This window comes from Mus caroli, chromosome 15 (genome assembly GCF_900094665.2).
Source record: "Mus caroli chromosome 15, CAROLI_EIJ_v1.1, whole genome shotgun sequence".
In the NCBI taxonomy this organism is placed as follows: Eukaryota; Metazoa; Chordata; class Mammalia; order Rodentia; family Muridae; genus Mus; species Mus caroli.
Genome location: NC_034584.1, coordinates 5,297,659 through 5,317,406, shown reverse-complemented (window position 1 = coordinate 5,317,406; position 19,748 = coordinate 5,297,659). Strand labels below are relative to the sequence as shown.

The 19,748-nt window shown below is 42.8% G+C and overlaps 1 pseudogene; it reads left to right on the top strand.

Moving 5' to 3' along the window:
- LOC110310732 overlaps nucleotides 1-19,748 on the top strand; it is a 21,557-nt pseudogene that overhangs the window by 807 nt on the left and 1,002 nt on the right.

The following is a 19,748-nucleotide window of genomic DNA, read 5'->3' as shown; positions in this document are numbered from 1 at the left end:
AAAGAACCCAGATGTCCCTCAACAGAGGAATGGATACAGAAAATGTGGTACATTTACACAATGGAGTACTACTCAGCTATTAAAAAGAATGAATTTACAAAATTCCTAGGCAAATGGATGGACCTGGAGGGCATCATCCTGAGTGAGGTAACCCAATCACAAAAGAACTCAAATGTCAAATGATATGTACTCACTGATAAGTGGATATTAGCCCAGAAACTTAGAATAGCCAAGATATAAGTTACAACTTGCAAAACACATGAAACTCAAGAAGAACAAAGACCAAAGTGGGGACACTTTCCCCCTTCTTAGAATTGGGAACAAAACACCCATGGAAGGAGTTACAGAGACAAAGTTTGGAGCTGAGACGAAAGGATGGACCATCTAGAAACTGCCACACCCTGGGATCCATCCCATAATCAGCTTCCAAATGCTGACACCATTGCATACACTAGCAAGATTTTGCTAAAAGGACCCTGAAATGCTGTCTCTTGTGAGGCTATGCTAGGGCCTAGCAAACACAGAAGTGGATGCTCACAGACAGCTATTGGATGGATCACAGGGCCCCCAATGGAGGAGCCAGAGAAAGTACCCAAGGAGCTAAAGGGGTCTGCAACCCTATAGGTGGAACAATAATATGAACTAACCAGTACCCCCTGGAGCTCGTGACTCTAGCTGCATATGTATCAGAAGATGGCCTAATCGGCCATCAGTGGAAAGAGAGGCCCATTGATCTTGCAAACTGTATATGCCCCAGTACAGGGGAACTCCAGAGCCAAAAAGTGGGAGTGGGGGTTAGGGGACTGGGAGGGGAAGGGGACTGGGATGGGAGGGTATGGGGGACTTTTGGGGTAGCATTGGAAATGTAAATAAGGAAAATACCTAATTAGAATTAAAAAAAAGAAAAAAATCACATGGTGCATACATGGTATATGCACACATCTACATGAACAAGAACACTGTATACCTTCAATATGTCATATATGAACACATATCTTTACCTACCCAGTTTTATGTTGCCTTCACTTTCTTAATTTTCTTTCTCACTCTTTCTGTTACCCATCTCTCAAAAACTAAGCAAAACCAAATCCAAGCAAAAAAAAAAAAAAAAAAAAAAAAAAAAAAAAAAAAAAAAAAAAAAGAAAGAAAGCGTCAAGGTCTGAAAGTATTAGGCAACACACACATAAGCAAATACTTATCCCAAGGACTAGACATAATAATAGCAAGAATAGCTGAAAATATACCACATGGTAAATACAACTGCATCGAGGTAATAAAAGATTTCAGAATAAAACAATAAAAAGATGGGGCTTTTAAAATGTAAGAGAGAATGGAACATGCAAAACAGCCCTTGCAGCCAAGCCCGAGAACCCACGTGGTGGCAATTGTCCTCTGACTTTCCGAATGCATCACAACATACAGGTATGTTCGTGTCTCACTCACACACAATAAATTCATAGATCTTTAACAAGTGAAAAAAAAAAAGATTTGAAGAGCAATCCACTGTAACTTTGAGTACTGAAAAACCTAACTGTTAATATTCAAATTTACATTAAATGTGAATTATATACACCTAAGAAGTAGTGAACTGGGGGAACTTGAGGTAGCCAGCCAGAATGAAACATGGAGAGACAGCGACACAAAAAATATCTAAGAGAGATTGAAAGACACAGACTTTCATCTGATTAAATTCCAACTGAAATCGAATACAAATTCCACAAACAAATGCTGGAGAGGAAATGAGAAACAATTCAAAAGGAAAATGGCTGGTAATTTCCCAGAGCTGAAGGAATGTCCCAAGGTGGATCAACGAAAATGAAACAAATAAGATTACCACACTATACACTGGAATCAGAATTTTAACCAAATAAAAGCTCTTAAAAGTATAGGCAAAGCTCTTGCTTTCTTGCTCTCCCTCTGTCCTTTGCCCCTTACCTCCTCTCTCCCCATTCCTCCTCCCACTCTCCACATGCTCATGGCCAACCTCTCCTCCCCTCCCTCTGCCTTTCTCTGTCTCTATTACCCTCTCAATTTCTCTCCCCATGTCCTGAATAAACTCTATTCTACACTATATATATATCAGAAAAGAGTTAACCGTAGAAGAAAAGACAGCAGTTTGGCTACCCACAGAATTATCGCTAGACTGGCAAAGTTTCTCATATACCCATAAAACTATTGTTTCAGAAGAAGGGTCAAAGACCTTTTAAAAACAAGATTTTTATAAGAAATTATCATTGACATCCACATCTGAAAAACAAATATTTATTTGCTGGACTTCGAAGGTTGGGGACCATAGCAGGGTAAAGCAGGGTGTGGAGAGAGAAAGGTGGGAAATAAATCACTAAGCATTGGCTTCAAACAACAGCAAGAAGAGGTGACAAGCCAACCCAAGGGCAGCAAATTAAAATATCAGGGAAAAATTACATTATTGGAGAGAGGAAAACAAAGATACACTGAATAAACAGTGAACTAAACACGGTAGAATTTTTGTTGAATTTATTAAAATACTTGAGATAGAAGGGATCTTTTAAGCCAATAGAAGACAAAAATTTAACCAATAACATAATGAAATCAAGAAACACAATAAAAGTTAGAAATGAGAGAAGGAAGGAAGGAGAGGTGAGGGGAGGACATAGCAAGGAGTTTTGGAAACCCTGCTGGGTATCATATTCTAAGTTTTATTCCAGGATCAAATGATCATCCTATTTTGAGCATTTTGAGAAACATCCATGCTGTCTTACACACTGGCCTGGCCACTTTCATTGCCGTCTGTAGTGTTCCTTTACAACCATGAATTTCTCCAAATCTTCCTGAGTGCTTACCATCTTATTTTCTCAGGAGCCACTTCCACGGGGCGATGTGGCTCTCACTGTGTGACCATAGAGTGCCTTCCTCTGATGCTGAGAGAGGTAGAACATTTCCCCCCAGGGATCTATCATTCCCTTTTATGTCTTCTTTTGAGAAATGTCTATCCAAATCTCTGAGCCATTTTCCAATTTGTTGGTTTTTGTTTTTTTGTTTTTTGTTTTTTCGGGAACTTGATTTTGTTGAGTAATATACGTTGAGTAATATAAAATTACACAATTTTGTTGTGTAATTCCTTACACATTTTTGGATATTAACTCCTGATCAACGAATAGCTTTCAAGTTTTATGTCCCACTTTGCATATTGTTTCTTTGCTTTGTTGTTTGTTACCTCCGCTGTGCAGAAACAAGTAGAAATCTACAAAAAGGAAATGAAATTAGTATGGATAAGAGATCTCTGAACCTGCATTCCCACATACACTAGAGCACAGTTCATAATTTATAAGGCACAGAATTAGTTTAAGTGTTCACGGTCAGATGAAAGCCTAAAGAAAATACCATACCAAACACAGAGAGAGAGAGAGGAGAGAGAAAGAGAGAGAGAAAGAGAGAGAGAGAACTACTACTGACCTGCTCAAAATAATAAAATGTTGTATAGTGCAACAATGTTGAACCTGAAGGGCATTATATTAAATACGTCAAATACAGATAAAGCTTGATCTCATGCAAGTAAAATCTATTAAAATGTTTTCATACAAGTAGGGAAAAGAGTGAACTGTCAGATAATGGAGGGATGGAGAAGGCAGATGGAAAGAGGCTGGCAAACAGGTACAAAGTTCATCCAAGTGAGGGTAATAACTTCACTGTTCTCTTGCACAGTAAGAAGACATAAACAATGATGCACTTTATATTTTAAACTAGCTGTAACAGTATTGTTAAAATAATCTTATAACAAAGAAATAAAAAACATGAGGTGATAACCTTTATTAGTCATTTAACAACAGCATATGTGAGTGATAAGGATACCAATTATTATATGCCAACTCTTTAAAAAGTCTAAATTCTTAGTCCCTGCTGAGGCTGAGTGCCACCTGCTGGTGATGGTCTATCTACTTTAGCTTGAATAGCAACTAAGTTTCTGAGTCTGGCACCTAGTTGGACATCTGTGCACCTCAGTTGCCTGACGGTTCACCTCTGCCCAGCCTTCCATCATCTGGATGGAGAATGAGCACATTAACACACTTCCTGACTGAAAATGACAATGATCAAACTACAGGAGCCCATCACCAACTGGGTAAGAATAACATTCTTCTGGGGGGGCGGGGGGTCAGTCCAGGATTTGTTACATTAAAAAAGAATGGATGCTGAAATATAAGTGCCATTCAATCCAAAAAGTACATAATTGAAAGTCTAGCTGACATAAAGTATAATAAAGAAAATAACAATGGTAAGCAAAGACTTAAGATATCAAAAATAATAGAGGATATGTACGCCTATCTGAAGATTTGAAGATAGGAGCCTCAGACGAGATAGAACATGCAATGTTGCTCTTTCTAGGTCTGAGTTACCTCACTCAATATGGTCATTTCTAGTTATATCCATCGACTTGCAAAGTTCACGACTTCATATTCCTTTATAGCTGAATAGTATCCCATAGTACATATGTATCACGTATGGATTATCCATTTTCAGTTGAAGGGCATCAAAGTGGTTTCCATTCCTAGACATTGTAAGTAGAGAAGCAACGGACATGGCTAAGTATCTATCTGCGGGGTAGAAAGTCACATCCTTTGCTGACATGCTAAGGGGCAGTCCTGCAGTAACGGCAGAAACCAGAAACATAAAATGGGACCATTGCCAGGGTAGGGAGTGGGAGATGGGGAGCAATAGAAAAGGAAATAGTGCAAGTGATCTGATCAGGTAGATAGATGGAAATGGGGAACTCTAGGTAGGGTTGGGGATAAAGATAAACACGGAAAAAGGAAAATGGACAGCAACATAGCAGTAAGCATGTCTGCAAGTTATTAGAGGAGCTGGCGAGATGGCTCAGTGGGTAAGAGTACTGATGGCTTTTCTGAAGGTCCTGAGTTCAAATCCCAGCAACCACATGGTGGCTCACAACTACCCGTAATGAGACCTGACGACCTCTTCTGGTGCATCTGAAATCAGCTACAGTGTACTTTTGTATAATAATAAATAAATGTTAGGGCCCAAGAGGGCCTACCGGAGCGAGTAGGGTTGACTGGAGCGAGCAGAAGTCCTAAAATTCAGTTCCCAACAACCACATGAAGGCTCACAACCATCTGTACAGCTACAGTGCACTTACATATATAAAATAAATAAGTAAATCTTTTTTTAAAAAAGTTATGAGGAGTCATACCATTCACCTGAAACCCTTGCTTGGCCCCTAGAAGCAGAGGGTTAAGTATCTATTTGCTGAAGACACCATACACTTCAAGCACAGGACCTAGAGGCCCCACAGCTGGAACTGTCTTTAATGTTTGTCCCCTGAGGACTAGAAAGTGCCATGCAAGCTTCCAAAAACAGAGAACTGGACATCAGTTCCACCCAGCTATGATGCCTATGAACCACAGCAGTAACCCTGAAGGAGCAAGAGTGGCCAGCATACCTTGCCAGTGACTAATGGCTTTCTAATTGAGCTTCAGAACCACTCAACAGGGAAATTGTGCATGGTACTGGAAATCTAGCCAACTACCCAGGGCTGGTGAAGTCAAAGATCTTGGAGGAGAAGCTACAACCACCACTTCACTAAACCAGCATAATCCCTAACTGCACTCCAAATATTTATCTTTATTCCCACACATAAGTGTCGTCCCCATGCCTCATTAAGGAAACTTCTCTTTGCAACAGATGGAGATCATTACAGAAAACCACAACAGATCAAAATACAGAGCTTTGGAGCGCAGTTCCAACAGATACAGCTATAGTAGCCCATACCTGGGGCTCAGGGGTCATTGCTGAAGTGGGGTTGGATGGAAAGATTGTAAAAGCCAGATAATCAGGGGTTTGTTGTGAGGTTGTGTCTCTTAGGAAAGTCAGAAGCTGCACACATAACGTCTCACCAACATGACTGCCTAAACGTAGGCTGAACAAGGACAACAACAGACATGCTAATGTGCAAATTCCACAAAACCTCTGGTCTATACAGAAAACAACAAGCAATTAAGAAATGCTGAAAGCTGACAGGTTAGTCTTCTCCAGGGAAAAAGTGGTTACCCCAAACCAATGGTCAGCCCTGAAAACATACACACAAGTAACATTGTACAGACTGATAAATATATTGTATTTATATATTTAGAATTAGATAGACAATAGATAGATAGATAGATAGATGCATAGATAGATAGATAGATAGAGAACCACTGTCTTAAGACATCCTGTTATTTCACCTCCCTTTTAACATCCTACATCTTAACTAGATTTCTTCCAAGATGGATATTTTATCTCAAGGAAACATGCTGTGCACCGGAAGGACAGGAATCAAATGGATAACACCATGATCAAAAGCAACCCAAGAGGAAAAGGTTTATTGGTGTCCAAGTTGGGGGTTCCTTGCTGTAATGAGACACTATGACCAAAGCAACTCTTATAAGGGACAAGATTTAATTGGGGCTGGCTTACAGTTTTAGAGATTCAGTCCATTATAGTCATGTCAATGAAGACATAGTGCTAGAGAAGGAGCTAAGAAAGCCACACCTATTCCAACAAGGCCACATCTCCTAATAGTGTCACGTCCCATGGGCCAACCATATTCAAATCACCACAATGGGCTTACACATTGCAACTCACAGTTCATCACTGAAGAAGCCAAGGCAGAAACTCCAGCAGAGCAGGAACCTGGAAGCAGGAACCAAAGCAGAAACCATGGAAGAGTGCTGCCTGCTGGCTTGCTCTCCCCAGCTTTCTCAGTTTGCTTTCTTATGGGACACAAATCCACATTTTTCTGGGCTGGCCCTGTCCGTAGTGGGCACATGAATCATTAATCAAGAAAATCCCCACCCCCTTGCCTATAGTCCAATCTGATGGAGGCATTTTTTTTTCAACTGCGTTTCCTACTTCCCAGATGACCAGGGCTAGTGCTGAATGCTGATCCCTGTCTTCATAGAGAATCCATTGCAGTTTTAGAATGCTGTTCACCTCACTTTGAGGTTCCAGCTAGTTCTGGTTGCAAAATAGGATTGCAAAACCTAGGTCCTATTATCAAAGTCTCGGCCCCATACTTTTTCCTGTACAGATTATATCTCCTGGCCAAATTCTAAATTGTATGAAATTCCACACAAATCCTAAATCGTGTGGATTACCTGTGGGTTAGGTGTTCCTTGATCTTCTCACTAATGAAGCTATATAACCTACAGGTATCAAAGGCAGGGCTATTTCTGAAACAGGTGTCAGTTGTAACCAGCTTTTAACACGACCCAAAGAGATTCTCTGCTCCTCCAACTCACATGCTTGTAGAAACTCTTCTTTAAAAAGAGATTTAACGTGACAACCAAGAGGATTTTCAGAGATGATGCTGTGACTGCTGAAACAACCACACTACGACTTCCACTTTACCCTCCCTTGGATCTCTTAGGGAAGCCAGCCACTATATATTTAGTAATGTACTAAGGGGCATGATTGTGCTCACATAGTGAAAAACTGGGTGTTTTGGCCAACAGCTGGGCCATGGCTGCAATCTCACACAGTCTCTGGTCAGACCTGCCCAACTGAATAACACATAAATGTCTGACTTAGAGAATTCATCCAACGTGATATAAAAGGCTGCTTCATTTTTAAACAACTTGGCTTGGACTGTGGGCCTGGCCCAGGGAGTGGCACTATTAAGAGGTGTGGCCCTGTTGGAGTAGGTGTGTCACTGTGTACGTGGGCTTAAGACCCTCATCCTAGGAGCCTGGAAGTCAGTATTCTGCTAGCAGCCTTCAGATGAAGATGTAGAATTCTCAGCTTGCCTGGATGATGCCTTGATGATAATGGACTGAACCTCTGAACTTGTAAGCCAGCCCCAATTAAATGTTGTCCTTATAAGAGTTGCCTTGGTCATGGTGTCTCTTCACAGCAGTAAAACCCTAACGACAAGGAGATTTGTTACACAGTGCTGCATAAGTAAAGCAATCCTAAACCACCATCAAGGGTTGGTGCATTGGTGCTGAACTGGCTCCCAAAAATCCATCCTACTGCCTTTTCTGTATGGAAGTCTTTCTAGCTATATATTAAGATGTGTTATATTAAGAATTTGATTATTCTTTGTGAAGTTTTCCTGTATTGACTTTGTAGAAATTACAGAGGATAATTCAGTGTCCTGGGTTACTGAAATGAAGACTATAGGTCCTTATACACATTTTTCAAATATATATTGGAATATATATACAAATTTGAATACATATATATAACTATAGGATAGGCACAAATCAGAGGAAGATCTGCTATTTGCTGTCTTCCACCCTGCTTATCCTTTTGATAAACCGGAAGTCTGTGTCCCATCAAAATCTCAAAAACACTACTGTCCCTGTAGATTTCCCACTAATTAAAAAAATGTATTCTGATGATATTACTGATGGTAAAAAAGTTATAGCTTTGCAATAAAATAAAACAATAAAATGTGACAGAATTTAGAAAATCAAGCATAACTCAATGAACCAGTTTCTCCCCGGTGACTAAGAGATGCTGTCACAAAAAAAATTATTCATGGGTAAAAAAACATCCTAAGATCCCAATAAGCCAATTGATTTTAATGTAACAAAGTATGAAATGGTTCTTGAGATAGTTTGAGATTTTTACATTGTAATTAATCTTAAATTAATACTCACTTTTCAAATTTCAGACAGCACCAAAGGAGAGTGTCTAAAGCAGTTATGAAAACTATCCCTCTCTTCCAAGCACATACCTGCACGATGCCAGATTCTCAGCATGGGCTTCTACCAAAACAACAGATTGCAGCAGATGGGATGCAACCAGCAAGACATAAGACTCGCTGTCGTCTATTGAGACAGACCATGAAAAGATCTGCAAAAATGTAAAACGGTGTCACACCGGCTGCTGCTCATTACTTGTTTTGAAAACTACGGTAACTTTTATAAAAATCTGTCTTTCATATTAATGTATAACTTGTCTATCTAAATACATTTAAATACACAACTTTTAACATGCTTACTTTTAATTCCTCACAAGATGTACATTGAATGATTCAGTACAAAGCAAAATTCTTTCCAGGGGGTCACAAGTTTTCAAGAGTGTAATGGGGTCAGATGAGCAAGTTTATACACTTGGATGAGGTTGGAACCTACGTCACCCTTCTCATACAGATACAGAAGCTAAAGGTCAGAGACGCTAGATAATTCTCCCAGGATGGTGCAGAAGACACAAGTAGCAAAGGCAGAATCTAGGGCTCCTAGCCTCTGGTCCTAGGTTCACAAATACAGAGAGCTGCACCATATCACATAAATATAATAGTCTACTACACAGCTAGTTAAACAGTCTAAAACCAACTGCACCAGGATTAGCTTCATTATCACCCTTAATTTGTCCCACTCTCAGTGCTACAAGATACTTCTTGCTCATTATTAGAAAAGGCAGAATAGCCTTTCCCACAGAGGGTCTCAGTGAGTAGAAGAAGGCTGCTAATGTTTAAGATCACTATCATGATGGCTAGAAGGAAAGATGGGGGCAACAATGAATTCCTATATGCTGGCCAAACTTTTTAAGGCTATGTCCAGATTTCCCCAATTCTAAGAATTGGATTTTCCAATAGAGTCAGCTGAAAATGCAGGGTCTACAAACAAGTACTAAGCTGCCTTGACGAAAATATTGTTCATGGTTTTTTTTTTTTTTTTTTAATTTATTTATTATATATAAGTACACTGTAGTTGTCTTCAGACACTCCAGAAGAGGGCGCCAGATCTCGTTGTGGATGGTTGTGAGCCACCATGTGGTTGCTGGGATTTGAACTCTGGACCTTCGGAAGAGCAGTCGGGTGCTCTTACCCACTGAGCCATTTCACCAGCCCTTGTTCATGGTTCTTGTTTCACCATTAAATGTAAAGTCAAATCAGTAAGATAAAATGAAAAGACATTCCGGTTCCTAGTGTTAATGTCATAGGTCAGATACCCAGAACCAAGGACTCTTCATGCTTGCTTCAAGGGCTGGGACCCTTGGAGGTGTGTGTGCTCTGGCAAGGAATCTACAGGCATTGCAGTGAGATGAACCTGGCACTAATGCATCTCTCCCAGATATTTGTTACTCTGTTAGTGGTTCTGAAGGCAGCAGCAATGGTAGTAATGGTACCCTGGGTATAAATGCACTAAGGACCAGATTCTGCCCTTGAAGTTGACAATGGCTGGGTTCTCACAACACAGAACCCTATGCATAGGATTCCCAGGGGCGCTGAAGCCCTGCTCAGTAAGAATCTCTTAGCAAAAATGCCAGGGACGCCACGTTTTTATCAAAGTCTTTAAGAAATCCTTAAATCCCCCCAGATGTCAATGAGACCCGTGAGACATTAAAAATGTGGTACAATATCAAAAATATTCATGCTAAAGTGGCAACATCCTGATTCTCTAGAAGATTCTTTAACCCAGAAGCCCTGTACACACACACATCACAGTCTCCATACTGAGCTCTAGTCCTTGGGAGTTTGGTCCTTCGGAGTTTGGAATCATAGCCTGCAGTTGGAGAGACCTCCGAACATTCTGCAGCAGGACTTCTAGAAAACAGTATATCGCAGGTTCCCTCTCAGAGAAGTGCCCTGAGGAGTTATGGGCTTCCTGGACACATGGACCACTTCCCTGTGGCTATACTAAGTCATATCAAGCTTAGCACCATGCCCATCCTGGATCAGAAGAACTGGCTTTCTCTCATCAGCACTGGCATTTATGTTTCTTATAACTTAAAGCCCTCAGGTCTTCCTGTGTACTCTATGGAGATACCAAATGGGACCTCAGTCTTCATCTGGGCTGATGTTCAGTAGCCTTGGCTGAGATTTTAAAAGGTTCTAGCAGTAAATCTCAACATTTCTGTTGGTTTTTCCCTGGGGATTTTTTAGGGTGTGCCTATAAGTTGGTGTGACAGCCAGGTGTGTGTTGTTTCTCCCTTAGGAACTCAGGACTGTGGAATGTGGTTTTGAAATGTCAAAATCCATTCATCAAGAGGGGTGGGACAAGTATACACACACACACACACACTTGGAAGAGCCACAGAGGTCTCCAAATTCTTCTTCATAGCACACAGATATGTTTGTTTCCCAGGATCTTTGCTAAAACATGACTTCTTTTGGCACAAAGCAAAGGGCTACGGATCACTCTCTGGGTCCCAGCCAAACAAGCGTAGTAAAAGTCTCAGAAGTTCTTCATGAGAACATAATGTCACTGAGAATATGGGCCTAGTAGAAAATCTCAAGGACAGAGACATTGCAGGGTCCAAGCTATAGACCAGCAAAGACCAGAACAAGAAAAGATAACCCCCATGGTCAAGTCCAACCACTCCAACACCACACAGAAAAGTGACAGAGCCCCACTCTCCTGTGAGAGCAGGGCCTATTAAACATTTATGAAGCAACAAGTTTTCCCAAAGGAACACATGTGCTCACTCAAGACCAGGAGTTGGAATTTAATGAGATGATGGTGTCTCCACCATAAAGAAATTTGTACTCAATTTGAGGTCAGAAGGTGTCTGTTAGGAAAATAATAAGCAAATGTGAAATCATTCATTCATATAGTATAAGCACATTAAAGGGATTGAGGCTTAAGAGAAAAAAAAGATGTTTAAAGACAAATAAAAAATGTAATAGTGATTGTTCTTGAAATGCAGTGGCTAAGAAGAAAAATCTAAAAATTAATTCTGGCTAACTTGAGAGCTAGCAAAAGGGTGTGTGTATGTTGGGGGTGGGGGGTGTCCATCTCTTTCTTCATTTCTCCTCTGGTGTTTCCTTACAATGGATTTTCTTTCTCTCTTCCCTTTCCTGTACCAGCACTGGCCCTGATGGGAGAAGTCCGTGAAGGTGAACCCTCCCCCAATACTACATTTTCTCATAGCCCTGCATCGTTCTTTTCCTTCCATTCCCCCTTACCTTGCCAAACTTCAAGCATGCATCTTGCTGTCAGTGTTTAGAATTCTGTCTCGGCTTCAGTAAAGAAAGTTCTAGTGCCAGCAGTCTCATGCCATCTCTGGATCCAAATAAGTTGGCAGCCAAATGTAATGTAATCAAAGCCTGGCCAATGTAATCAAAGCATCTCGGGAACGGGCCACCGTTGGAGGACTCTGTGGTCTCCCCTGCTCCTCTTTTCTCTTCGTGACAGCAGCAGACACACAGATCCCAAGCACTAATCCCTCCATCTTTCTTCTCTAGACCCGCTGCTTCTCCCCAGGACCCTCTTGGCTGGCACAATAGTGAGCTGCTTTCATGCAAAGAGTACCAGGCAAGGCCCACTGTGACCTCGTCTTAATTAGGATTAAAAGATCTGCTTGCCCCTTGGTGAGTATAAGTTCGTATATGGTACCAGGTCTCACTCAGAGAATCCCGGCTCAATGAATACTCCTCTAACTATTGTTTGATGTAGACTGAAGTGAAGACCCATGGGAACAAAGAAGTCCTCGAATACCAAAGCTTTCCAGCTCTCTGGACCATCTGACAAGTTGAATGATGTCACTGCTTAGTATGTCTCTGTGGCTGTGGTCTGGGTATAGAGGTCCACTTGGCTGCACTTGCTGTAACACAGAGGAAGATGTGGCCTGACTCACTTCCAGCCTTAACTGGGGACTATGGAGTTTGAACTTGCTCTGCTTGCCAGAGTGTAGACTTATGTGGGTTATGTTCATCCTGGGAAGCAGGCAGGTAGAGACTCCAGAGAAAACACCCTAGCACTAGTCATAGCCGTGTGAAGGGGGAAAAAAAAACAGAGAAGAGGAAGACATGGGGAAGGAAGAGGAAGAAGGAACCATCACAACACAGCCTGCTCCTCTCTTCCCTCCCAAGCCCTAACTGAATAGTTACTCAGATGAGATCCATATCAACCCTCCCCAAATGTCTTAACCAAGGTCCCTTCATGAATTCTCTTTGTACATATTTGCTTTCCTGGGGACAGGGATAAAGAGCCTCTCCCAGACATGAAACATGAAGATTTCCACAAGTTTACAGTCACCCTGGGCTACACAGCAAGTACCAGGCAAACTAGAGCTGTACCCCAAGACCCTGTCTCAAAACCAAAAACCAAAAAAACAAAAAAACAAACAAGCTAGTAACTATTGTTACTGCAATAACTGTGGAGGTAATGAAGCATAAATCCTAAGGCTTACCAGTCCCTCCCTCCCTCCCTCCCATGCCAGGCCTGACATTCATGTTTGAATTTCCTGATGACTGCGAGGAAGATGGGCTGATTCTGAGATAGGACAACCATAAAGTGTTCCAAGTCATGAGACAAGGCAAGGGTAGCTGGAGTCTAGGGAGACTGCATTCCTTGGACTCCATGCCCTTTAATCTGTAAGCTTATATGTATGTGTGCACCATGACCAAAGGAACCCTCTCCTGTCCTGGCGCCACCAGTTGGTCTAGATGGCATCTCTCCTCTCAGATTCCTCTCTGCAGACATCTTGGATTTTGTCCCACTAGTATCAACGGACTCATCTAAGGATGGGGGCCTCTCTCAGGCTATGTGATACAGTCCTTATTGGAATATATAGTCCCTATCAGAGCCACGAATTATGAAAGATGTCAGTGAAATGCCTGATACAGACTACTTGTGAGGCAAGGAGTGGTCTCTTGGCTTACAGTTCTATGGGTTGAAGTCCACAATGAGATAGCCCAATTGTCTGGGCATCTGGCAAGCATGGAATGGTATGTCAGGATGAAAACACATGCATTGTAACAAATACATCTGGAAAGAGGAGGGATGGGAGAGAGTGTGTTGGAAGAAAGGGAGAGGAGAAGAAAAGGGTGTAATAGTTCTTCCCCCACCCTTGTGGGAGGGCATGCTCTAAAAGACCTAAGGATCTCCACTTGATCTCACCTCTCAAAGGTCCATAGCACCTCCTAACACTGTGACCCTAAGACCCAAGGTTTCCTGGCCTTTGAGAAACAATTATCTGAATTGTTTCTCAGAGTGAAAGAGCAGAGAGATTTTCTTTTCTTTTCTTTTCTTTTTTTCAAGTTTTTTTTAAATGTTAATTTTTTTATTAGATATTTTCTTCATTTACATTTCAAGTGCTATCCCCTTTCCTAGCTTCCTCTCAGAAAGTCCCCTATACCCTCCTGCCCGCCCTGCTCCTCAACCCACCCACTCCCAATTCCTGGTCCTGACATTCCCCTGTACTGGGGCATAAAATCTTTGCAAGACCAAGGGCATCTTCTCCCATTGATGGCCGACTAGGCCATCCTCTGCTACATATGCAGCTAGAGACACGAGCTCGGGGGTTGGGGGTGGGGAGGGGTATCTGTTTTATATTGTTGTTCCTCCTATAGGGTTGCCTACTGTACTGGCTATTTTTGTGTCAACTTGACACAGCTGGAGTTATCACAGAGAAAGGAGCTTCAGTTGAGGAAATGCCTCCATGAGATCCAACTGTAAGGCATTTTCTCAATTAGTGATCAAGGGGGAATGGCCCCTTGTGGGTGGGACCATCCCTGGGCTGGTAGTCTTGGGTTCTATAAGAGAGCAGGCTGAGCAAGCCAGGGGAGGCAAGCCAGTGAAGAACATCCCTCCATGGCTTCTGCATCAGCTCCTGCTTTCTGACCTGCTTGAGTTCCAGTCCTGACTTCCTTTGGTGATGAACAGCAGTATGGAAGTGTAAGGCGAATAAACCCTTTCCTCCCCAACTTGCTTCTTGGTCATGATGTTTGTGCAGGAATAGGAACCCTGACTAAGCCACCGACCCCTTTAACTCCTTGAGTACTTTCTCTAGCTCCTGCATTGGGGGGCCTGTGTTCCATCTTATAGATGACTGTGAGCATCCATTTCTGTATTTGCCAGGCACTGGCATAGTCTCACAAGAGATAGCTATATCAGGGATTTTCTTTATTCCCAAAATTCTTGTTAACACAGAAGATTATGTTTTCTTTCTACTGCATTAAAGAGGAAACTGCTCCCTCCTTGCTGCCTCTCACCACCTTCTCCCTATAGGATAACAGAGGCTCCATTTATGAATCTAGGGAAGGAGTTCTTACTGGACCTCTGCCCTCAGCTAAAAGCATTTGCCAAATGGATAGCTCAGACTGCCTGTTGTTTTGCCTCTTGATGACTGTCTTCATTAGGGTTTCTATTGCTGTGCCAGAACACCATGACCAAAGAGCAAGCTGGGAAGAAAAAGGATAATTTGACATACTTTTCCTCATCCCTGTTCATCATCAAATGCAGTCAGGGCAGGAGCTCAAGCAAGCAGGAACCTGGAGGCTGGAGCTCCCCAAACCCTCTTGTCTCTGCCTTAGCCCCAACATGGGGATTATAGGTGCACTGGGCTGCGCCTGGGCCTTTCCATGGGTGCTGGGATCTGAAATCAGGTCCTCATGCTTGTGCAGGAGATGCTTTCACCCACTGTGCCATTTTTCCAGTTCCGGGGCTACCTGCCTATCATCTTCACATCCCTTGTGTCTGTCACAGAAGTTGACATTTTGTGTATGTACAGTGTGGAATGTACTTTCAGGGGAGATAAAATGGCAGGCTTCTGAACAACAGCTCAGATTCGGTTGAGCCACACTAAACAATGTGAAACGACCCTGGGCAACCCACCTTCAAATGAGGTTAACCCACTCCAATGAGTAGGTTATGTCTGCAGCACCTGGGAAATGTCTTCATATGATTTAAACATTCTACTAGTATGGAGGGAAATGAGGAAATGCTTGCGGAGAAGAGAATCCTAGAAGAAGAAAGTAATACAGGGGGATGTGAATACGTGCGGCTTGTTCCACTTACTGAACTAGCCAGTCCCAGGGCTCTTTGACCTATACAAGGCTCATCGTCAAACCTGCTCCCCAGCGAGAGCATCCACCACCTCTCCCCCAAGCACCGTCATCCACAATCAGCTAACTTCGTACTATCAACCCACAAGAGACAGCGGATGCAAAGTCTGTGTATAAAAACTATGATAGCCCCAGGCTCTCTGGCAAAGCCTTTGCCTTGCCAGCAAATAGAACACAGAGCTCCAGCTGCCAAAGCCCTTGAAACAGAGCCTAGCTGAGAGGGCCCACAGTACATCTGCTTCCCTGTCCCTGAACAAGCATTTGATGATGACTTTCAGGGCATTTTAATCCTTTGATGATCTCATAGTCCTATCCTTTGAGACATTTAGAAAACAGTCTCCTTGCCAGGAATCCCATTACAGTCAGCCCCACAGCCTTGTTGAAGGAGCTTGCAGCTTTCTTTCTGATATTCTTGTTTTAATGGAACATGTATTTCAGATGTGATTTCTTTAAAAAAATATATATCTATCTTTTTTTTCCTGTACCTACCTAGTTTGGACTGACATATGGACTCAGGTACAAAGAGTTTCGAGGGCAAGATGATGCTAAGAAACATTACAATAGGTGATTTCAATGAAAATGGTCCTCAGAGGCTCATAGGGAGTGGTGCTCTTAGGAGGTGTGGCCTTGTAGGAGTGGGTGTGGTCTTGTTGGAGGAAATATGTCACTGGGGGTAGGTTTTGAGGTTTCAGAAGCTCAAGCCAGGCCTGATGGCTCATTGTCTCTTCCTGCTGCCTGCCAATCCAGATAAAGAACTCTCAGCTCCTTCTCCAGCATCGTGTCTGCCTGCACGCTGCCATGCTTCCCTCTATGATGACAATGGCCTAGACCTCTAAAATGTAAGCCAGCCCCTATTAAATGTTTCCCTTTATAAGAGGTGCCATGCTCATGTGTCTCCTCACAGCACTAGAAACCCTTACTAAGACAGCTGGTGAGAGGATAAAGAAAAGGCAGTGAATATGTCAAGCTAAATTTTCTGGGATCTTGGGATACAAGGAGCCAGCGGGAATAGCTGCCTCTAAGTTACCCATAGGGCAAACTTACCAAGGGTAAGTTCACCAGCTCTCATTGGTCACTGGTTGAAAGCTGGCTGGGAAGATGAAATTAGTTTTCAGACACTCCTCAGTTGCTAAAAGAAATCCCTGGGCTATGAGAACTCCCACACAAGGACAGCAAGGAATGGGGCAGATCCCCAGTGCAGCCCCTGGTTCTCATCCTCAGCCCCGTGTCTACGATTGGAGGCTCTCCCCTTTGTATCCGTACATTTAGACTTCCCTGTCTGCTGCAGTATGGCTGCTGGTGATGTGCACATACATTGGCCCATTACCAGAGCTCTTTGCCTACTTCCCAGGCTGATTTTGTGTGCAGCCATACACATCAACGTGGAGAGCTAGATCTCTCTAGCTGTCCAGCACAACCTGCTTCTGGTTTTTCTTCTCAAAGGTCATCAAATAGCTACTGTCTTACCCAGTGGCCTATGGCTGTGAATTGACACCATGAGCACAACAACTCTTTCTTTTTCCAACTTTTATTGTTTTAATTATTTACATTCCCATCATTGTCGTCATCCCCCCTGCCCCCATCTTGGTCTCCCCCAACACAGTTCCTCATCCCATTCCTCCTTCCCCTTGCCTCTGAGAGGGCACTCACTGCCCTATCAGGCCTCCCCCTTCTCTGGGACCTCAAGTCTCTCAAGGATTAAGCACAGCTTCTCCCACTAAGGCTTGATCAGGCAGACCTCTGCTTTATTTGTGCCTAGGGCCTCAGACCGGCCTGTGTATGCTCCTGGTTGGTGGCTCAGTCTCTGGGAGCTCCCAGGGGTAAGTTGAGATTGGTGGTCCTCCAATGGGGTCTCTACCCATCAGCTTCTTCAATCCTTTCCCTAATTCAACCATAGGGCTCTCCAACGTTAGTTCAATGGTTGGGTGTAAGTATCTGCTTCTGTCTCAGTCAGCTGCTGGTAGGGCCTCTCAGGGGACAGCCATGCCAGGCTCTTACAAGTAAGCATATTACAAATAAGTAACCATAGCATCGGTAATAATGTCAGGCCTTGATGCCCTCCCAGGAGATGGATCCCAAGTTGGGCCAGTCTCTTCTCTATTTGTGTCCCTGCAGTTCTTTTAGACAGGAACAGTCTGGGTCAGAAATTTTGACTGTGGGTTAGTAATCTTGACCCCCTGTTTGAGGCCCTGTCTATCTACTGGAGGTGGAGGTGGGCTCTTTAAGTTCCCTCTCCCCAATTTTGAGGTGACTAAGGTCATCCCCATTGAGTCCTTAGAGTCTCTCACCTCCCAGGTCTCTGGCACTTTCTAGAGGGTGCCTCCTCCCACTCATCCCCCATGCTGCTTATCTCCATTCATTTTCTTGGTCCTCTGCACTTCTATCCTGTCCACAGCCCCGCATACCTGATCCTGTTCCCCTTTCCCTCTCCCCCTCCCATCCTCTACCTCCCACGATTATTTCCTTCCCCCTTCTTTTTTTTTTTTTAAGATTTATTTATTTATTACATGTACACTGTAGCTGTCTTCAGACACCCCAGAAGAGGGAGTCAGATCTCATTACGGATGGTTGTGAGCCACCATGTGGTCGCTGGGATTTGAACTTCGGACCTTCGGAAGAGCAGTCCGGTGCTCTTACCCACTGAGCCATCTCACCAGCCCTTCCTTCCCCCTTCTAAGTGGGATTGAAACGTCCTTCCTTGGCCTTTGTACTTGTTATACTTCTTACGGTCTGGGTCTGTAGGTTGTGTCCTAGGTATTCTGTATTTTTTGGCTAATATCCACTTATCAGTGAGTACGTGCAATGCATGTCCTTTTGGGGCTGGGTTACCTTACTCAGGATGATATTTTCTAGTTCCATCCATTTGCTTGCAAAATTTATTACGTCCTTGTTTTTAATAGCTAAATAACATTCCATTGTATAAATGAGGCACATTTTCTGTATGCATTCTTCAGTTAAGGGACATCTGGGTTGTTTTCAGCTTCTGGCTAAATAAGGCTGCTATTAACATGGTGGAGCGTGTGTCCTCGTGGTACCGTGGAGCATTTTTGGACATCAGTGGTATAGCTGGTTCTTCAGGGTCTTCCAGTTTTCTGAGGAACCAGCACAGTAACTCTTATAAAGGAAAGCATTTAATTGGGGCTGGCTTACATTTCAGATATTCAGTCCATTATAATCATAGATGAAAGTATGGCAACATGCAGACAGACATGATGCTGGAGAAGAAGCTGAGATTTCTAAATCTAGATTGTCAAGCAGCAGGAAGAGAGTATCACACTAGGCCTGGTTGGAGCTTCTGAAATATCAAACCCCATCCCCGGTGACATACTTGCTCCGACAAGACCATACCTCTTAAGGTCACTCCCTATGAGTCTATGGGGCCATTTTCAGTCAAACCACTCTAGCTACCATATCTTGTTTTATTGCATCCTCGGTTCTCAGATACCTTAGTAAGTCTAACAGAGAAGCTCCACTTGATGCTTATGCAAGGCTTCTCATCTTATGAACCACGATACATCAAGTTGCCACTCACTGATTTCCTTCCACAGCAGCCACAGGGAAGAAGAAACCCTAGGCAAGACTTCTAGAAGCTAATAAACAATAATAAAACAAAACAAAAAGCAAAACAATGAAATGCATCTTCTCCCAGAGCTTTCTAGAAGCAACCAACACTAACTTCAGTCCAGTATGACTATGGACTTCTGATCTCCAAACCTCTAAAATATTAAATTATATCATTTAGAACATAATTTGCATACCAGATTTCATCTGAAAGGATAGAGATTTGTAAAAAGTTATTGATCTTATAAGATCAACAGGAATCTACAAGAAATTGATATAGATGGGGAAAATATACCCTGTTAAGAATCAGAATAAAGGGCTGGTGAGATGGCTCAGTGGGTAAGAGCACCCGACTGCTCTTCCGAAGGTCCAGAGTTCTAATCCCAGCAACCACATGGTGGCTCACAACCATCCGTAA